The sequence below is a fragment of the Pinus tabuliformis genome, chromosome 5_2, assembly GCF_031772625.1.
Source record: "Pinus tabuliformis cultivar Carrire ecotype Pingquan chromosome 5_2, CPIR1, whole genome shotgun sequence".
Classification (NCBI taxonomy): domain Eukaryota; kingdom Viridiplantae; phylum Streptophyta; class Pinopsida; order Pinales; family Pinaceae; genus Pinus; species Pinus tabuliformis.
The window spans coordinates 1,082,144,622-1,082,151,315 of record NC_142306.1 but is presented as its reverse complement, the minus strand read 5'-3'; positions in this window follow the sequence as shown (position 1 = coordinate 1,082,151,315).

The following is a 6,694-nucleotide window of genomic DNA, read 5'->3' as shown; positions in this document are numbered from 1 at the left end:
TCAACAACAACCCTCTGAGAAACATCATATTGTTCAGCACACAGGTGGATTAGTTCAGGGAACTGGTCGACCTGAGGGAGCTTGAAAATAGGGAGGAAAGAGTCCCATAAGCCCAATATGTCTGTCCCATTTTCATGCTTGGATTTCAACTCTTTCAACAGATAAATGTGGAATTTGCTGTTCATAAGCATTTCTTCTGTAATTTGGTAATCCATATCTGCCAAGGGTTGCCATCCCAATTGCCTTTGAGGGGCATTCAGGGGCTGGACATTTAGTACTACAGGTGTCTCCATTGCAACAAGGATTCTGAATCAGGTGTAAAGTGGTTTTAATTGAGCAGGACAGTACAGAGGAATGCCTCTCTCTCAGGGAGGTGGATTTATCAGGAACAGAGAGTGTTTTCAGTAAATAGCAATTGAAATACTATTTGTAGTGCAAACTAGGACAGATGTTTGGCCTCACTCTGTCTTTCTCAGTGGTTAAATTCGGTTTGAATGAGTCTGTCGCGATTGCGCGAACAGAGCTCGATTTCTTAATGAAAATGCAGGTAAACAAGGCTCGGCTGGTAGTTTTCGAGTTTGCAACTGTCAAAAGGGCAGGTGCAGGGATTTCTGCCGATGAATTCAAGAGTTTTCTGTGTTCTAAGCTCTTTCGAGGTATATAACAGATAAAGCAGGTGCGTGAAGGATTTAAAGCGCAAAATACCTGGTGAGGAGTAGGTAATGGTGCACGAATGACTGTGGAAATGGCGCCTCCAGTCTCCTGGGCGGGTTCTGCAGGTTGGTGGACTTTGGACGTGAAAATCGCATGCAGGAGCAACACAGTCTTTTGTGAGAAAAATGTGAAAAAACGCGAAATTTCACCATATTATTGGTTTTTTGGACTTTTGGCGCGTTTTTTTGCTGACGTCAGCATGATGTCATAGGTGGGGTCAGGACCGGCTGACGTCATAGGTGAGGTGGCGGGCTCTAATTGGTCCACGGGGTGGTGATGTGGCATGACAGGTCGGCAGACGGTCGGGCGCAAGGGTTGACGCGACGGCATGGTGGCAGTGACGTGGGATGATGCGGAGGTGACGTAGCATGGGCGGAATAGCCGAAACTGGAAACAGCCAGCGGTTTCATATCGCACCGCTTATGGTACGGGGGGGAATCTGTCAGAAGTACCTCCGACGAGCTGTGGCGAGGACGCGTGGCCGCCGCATGACGTAACCATTTTACGGACATCGGACGATATCCGTCGGACACGAGACCCACTCCGATATTGATGATGACCGTCGGATCTGGAGGGGTAAATCCAACGGCTGTCGGGAAGGTGACGTGATGGGTAGATACGGCGGGTAATGGACGGGTGTCGGAGCCGCTCCAACGTGATAAGAGCCGTCAGATCTGGATGTTGTTGATCGGACGACTTGTCGGATCAGATGAGGCAGTGGGCGGATATGGTGGGGGCGGGATTAATTTATCATATATTTCGGGATCTGTGCTATGGCGGAGGACTTTGGCAGATGGGTTTTTCGAAAGGTTGCCCAATGTAATTTGAGACAAGACTATAGCGCCCGAACCATACAAAACGGGTTTTTTATGAAAATAATTTACAAACTGCGCCCGATGCTTAGACTTTGGGTTAAAGGGGAAAAGTGGGTTTTTCTTGGATCTTTTATGATTTCAAAGGGGTTATGGGCAAAAAGGGGCTTGTATAGGGTTTTCCTTTGCAAATAATGGTTTAATGAGTGGAATGACTTGAAGCAAGGGGGGAAGATGAGGTATAGGTTCATCCAAGTGGCCAGATGCCACTTTGATCCCTGACATAGGACTTATTGGCTATATTGCCAAGGGGAGGGGTATTTATATAATGCTTGGGGTTTATACACCATGGTGTTAGTACTAGTAGGGGAAGGGTGATATGGGGGTTTTACATAGTAGTGTTAGAGTTAATATGGATGAGGGGGTAAATGGAGGGGAAACCACTAAGTTTATCTGAAACTTACTTAGTTTAGAGAGTAGATCAAAATGAAAAGATTTTTACACAAGAAATGTGGCTTTTGAATGAACAAGAACCACCATGAAACCATAATCTTCTTCCATGAATCTCAGCTGATGAGGGGATGTTAGAAATGAAATGGAAGGGGAAGGAGGGAGGTTAGTCATGCTTCCTGCTGCAACTTGATGAAGGAGAACACCTTGTCAATTGATTGACTTTGCTTTGATAAACATAGTTAACACACTTGTAATGGTAAAGATAACCTTTCTGCTGTAGGAATTTACAGGGTAAGTTCCACAGAAAGAATACCAAAAGGACACCGCTCACAACCAGATCTCAAATTAGTACACCAGTATTTTTGACGTGGTTAAAACCCTCAGAGTGCAAGGAGGGAAACAGTCCACGGCCTGTCCCAACGTGGGTACTACAGGCAATTTATTAATCAAAGAATGAAAATTTACATAAGCTTCTCTCATGCACGGATTACCCGAACAATGACCCTCCATGCGCTTTAAATAGAACTCATGGACCAATCGGGTGTCAAGCCACGGATCAAGTGTCAGTAATACCGAGGTGAGAGTGAACCGTCGGATCACTACATATCGTGACCGTCGGATTGTAAGTTACAATATGTACAACGGTAAAGAAACACACTTTACCTAACTCTATACCTAACTCTAAACTAGACCAAGTTGAACTTAACTATATCCTATGTGTCGGAATATCCTAACATCCCCCCTTAAGAACAACTTGGGATAGGATTGAAGGATTTACAAATATGACACAATAGGAGAAGGAAGGAGGCACTAGAGCCTATCCCCCCTTAGTGACAACTTCCTGAACTCCAAGCATATATCGAAGTTTAGTGAACTTCGCCTCTGTGAGAGCCTTTGTGAAGATGTCTGCAACCTGATCATCTGTTGGACAATATTGCACTTCAAGAACATGGTCATGAATGAGCTTTCTGATGAAGTGCATGTGTAGTTCGATGTGTTTGCTGCGCTGATGCTGGACTGGATCTTTGCATAGCTGAATGGCACTTTGATTATCACACCAAAGTGTGGTTGGATGCTGCTGCTCAAAGCCAAACTCTGATAGGATCTGACGAAGCCACAAGGCTTCCTTACTAGCTTCCACGGCACCACGATACTCTGCTTCTGCTGACGAAAGAGAAATGGCAGCCTGTTTCTTACAAGCCCATGTAATAGGTCCTGAACCAAGAGTGAAGACATAACCGGCAGTAGACTTCCGATCATCAGGGTCACCAGCCCAATCAGAATCAGTGAAACCAACTAACAGAGGAGCTGCTTTGGCACTGTAATGAATCCCAAACTGTACTGTACCTCGAACATAACGAAGTATTCTTTTGGCTGCTTTCCAATGACTTTCACGGGGGTTTTGCATAAAACGAGCAACAAGGCCAACAGCAAATGAAAGATCAGGACGAGTATGGGTTAAGTACAAGAGTTTTCCTACAAGTTGACGGTATAAGGTAGCATCAACTTCAGGAGAAGTACAAGAGACTGAAAGTTTGACTCCAGACTGAAAGGGAGAAGTGGCTGGCTTACAGTCTTCCATGTGAAAATGACGAAGAATATCACAAGCATACTTGGACTGGGAAAGGGAAATACCCTCCTTGGATTGCAAGACTTGAAGACCGAGAAAATAGTGTAAGTGTCCTAAGTCTGTCATCTCAAATTTCTTTTTAAGGATAGACTTCACATGGTTTATAAGGTTGGGATCACTACCAGTAAGGATAAGATCATCAACATAAAGAACAAGGATGATAAGAGAGTCACCCACTTTCTTGGTGTAGACAGTATTGTCAGAATGACACCTAGAAAAGCCAGATTCTAAAAGAAAGCTATCCATTTTGGCATACCAAGCCCGAGGAGCTTGCTTGAGACCATAAAGGGATTTCTTAAGTCGACACACAAGGCTGGAGTCTGTTTGTATGAAGCCAATGGGTTGTTCCATATAGATTTCTTCCTGCAAGTCCCCATGCAAGAAGGCAGATTTAACATCCATCTGATGGACTTCCCATTTTAAAGAGGCAGCAAGGGAAAGAACAAGGCGGATAGAGTTCATTTTGGCAACAGGGGCGAAGGTTTCAGTGTAGTCAATTCCTTCAACCTGTGAAAAGCCCTTAGCAACAAGACGAGCTTTATGTTTATCAATTTTGCCATCTGGTCCATACTTGGTTCTGTAAACCCATTTACATCTTACAAGTTTTCGTCCCTTTGGTAGAGGAACAAGATCCCATGTATCATTTGTCATCAATGAATGATATTCTTCATTCATAGCTGCTTCCCAATGTGGATGGCCTGAAGCTTCTGCAAAAGTGTCAGGATCATGATTTACTGGAGCTTGAGCCAGTAAAGAAGAGGCTCTTTCAAACTGAGAACGTGTACGTCGCTGATCTGTAGGATCACCGGCAAGATCACCTGCTGCATCTCGAGTAGCACGGACCCATCTTGGAAGTTGAGGATCCTGAGAAGGTGGGGGAGGATTGTCATCCTCACTTTCATCATCTGAAGAAGAAAATTTTTCAAAAGTAGAAGAGATAGGAAGAGGTGGCACATCCGCCGGACTAGGCTCGCAGGCCGATTTATTTTCATCAAATTTTACATCTCTTCTAATGATAACATTTTTGGACTTAAATGGAATAAGTCTATAACCTTTTACATCTTCAGAATATCCAACAAAAGTGCATTTCTCACTCTTAGGTTCTAAAGCTTTATGCTTTTCATCTGGAATATGGGCCCATGCTTCACTTCCAAACACACGAAAGTGACTTACATCAGGTTTAATGGAACTCCAAGCTTCTTCTGGAGTGATATTCTCTAGAACCTTAGTAGGAGTGCGATTGATTATATAATTTGCACAATTAATTGCTTCGGCCCAAAAACTAAGACTGAGTCCTTTAGATTGCAGCATACAATTAGCCATTTCCTTTAAGGTGCGATTTTTCCTTTCAGCTACACCATTTTGTTGTGGAGTGTCTGGAACAGTATGTTGCATTTGAATTCCATTTTCGGTGCAAAAGTTGATGAATGTGTTTTTAACATATTCTCCACCATTATCAGTTCTTAGCTTAAGGATTTGATGTCCAGATTGTTTTTCAACAAAGGCTTTGAAGGCCAAGAAAGTGTTAAATACTTCACTCTTGAGTTTTAAGAAGTATACCCAAGTGCGTCTGGAGAAATCATCAATGAAAGTTAAGAAGTACTTGCAGCCAGAGAATGAAGCAACAGGAAGAGGACCACATAAATCACTGTGCACAAGCTGTAAAGGGGCTGAGGCGTGCCAAGAGGCACGTTTGTCAAAACTGTCCCGATGATGTTTTCCGAGTACACATCCGGAACAAACACCATCTCTGCAAGATACCATAGGAAGACCTGTCACCATATTTTCTTTACATAGATTCTGAAGGGAGCGATAGTTTAAGTGACCAAATCGCTCATGCCAAAGTTTGCTCACTTCATCATTATGAGCAACAAATACTGAGGGAAGATTGGATGACCCAAAGTTGTGAAACTTATACAACCTTTTGGAATCATCAGCAAGACCAGTAGCTAGAATCTGTTTAGGATCTTTTAGATCCTTGATTACAACATCATGAGGTGAAAATTCAACAATTTTACCTTCACCTGAATGAGTTATCTGATAGACAGATAGAAGGTTGCAGGATAAGGTTGGAACACATAATACATCATTAAACTGACCATTGTCTAGATGAACAGTTCCAGTCCCTACAACATTAAGAGATCTATCATCACCAACATATATATTTTTGGTGTTACAATCATTTAAAGAAGAAAACATGGCTTGATTTTTGGCCATGTGACAAGAGGCTCCAGAATCAATGAGCCACTCATGAGAATGAGAAGAAGAAGAAGATACATTTAATGCATAACCAGACTGAGATGATTGACAATGACATGCAGAAAGTGCCATTCCGGAAGTTGAAGTTGAAGTAGGCTCCACATGGATGTTATGTTTCTTCATTGCGGCTTCCAAGGCTTCCATCTTCTTAAAGCACTTAGATTCTAAGTGGCCATCTCGATTACAGAGTTACAATGTCTATCAGTCTTCTTCCATTTGTTTTTATTGGTCTTATCATTTTGCTGAAATGATCTTTCATTTTGAGGCTGAGTTGGTTTAGGACCATTCTTTTGAGGATATGACTTCTTAGGATTCTTTGAATTTGGTTGCTGTTGGGCGGCTAACGCTTTCGTGGAAGAGTTTCCAAGATTAAGAAGACCAAGGTGTAAGAGTTTTTCTTGTTCTCTTATTAAGGAATCACAAAAGGAGTCAAAGGAAGGGGGCTTGTAGTCTTTTCCTTGACAAATGAAAGCTTCCCTTGTAGAATGGAAGGTGGAAACAAATACAGAGTAGGCTGGTCCCAACTTAGTAAGGATGGAATAAATAAGGTTACCATCTTCTTTCTTAACTTTAACACCTTCCAAGAGATATCTAAGGGTCTTGAATTTGGACAAGAAATCTTCAATGCAAGAAAAATTATTAGGATCCAAAGTAAGCAGCTCATTTTCAAGTTGATGGGCTCTAATTTCATTTTTAATCCCAAAAACTTTAGCAAGTTTTTCTAATGCTTCATGAGGAGTCTCAAGTCCTGCAATGTGGAATCTAAGATCAGGAGAAATAGACATCCCTATCAAACCTCGTGCTTGATCTTGTCTATTTTCCCATT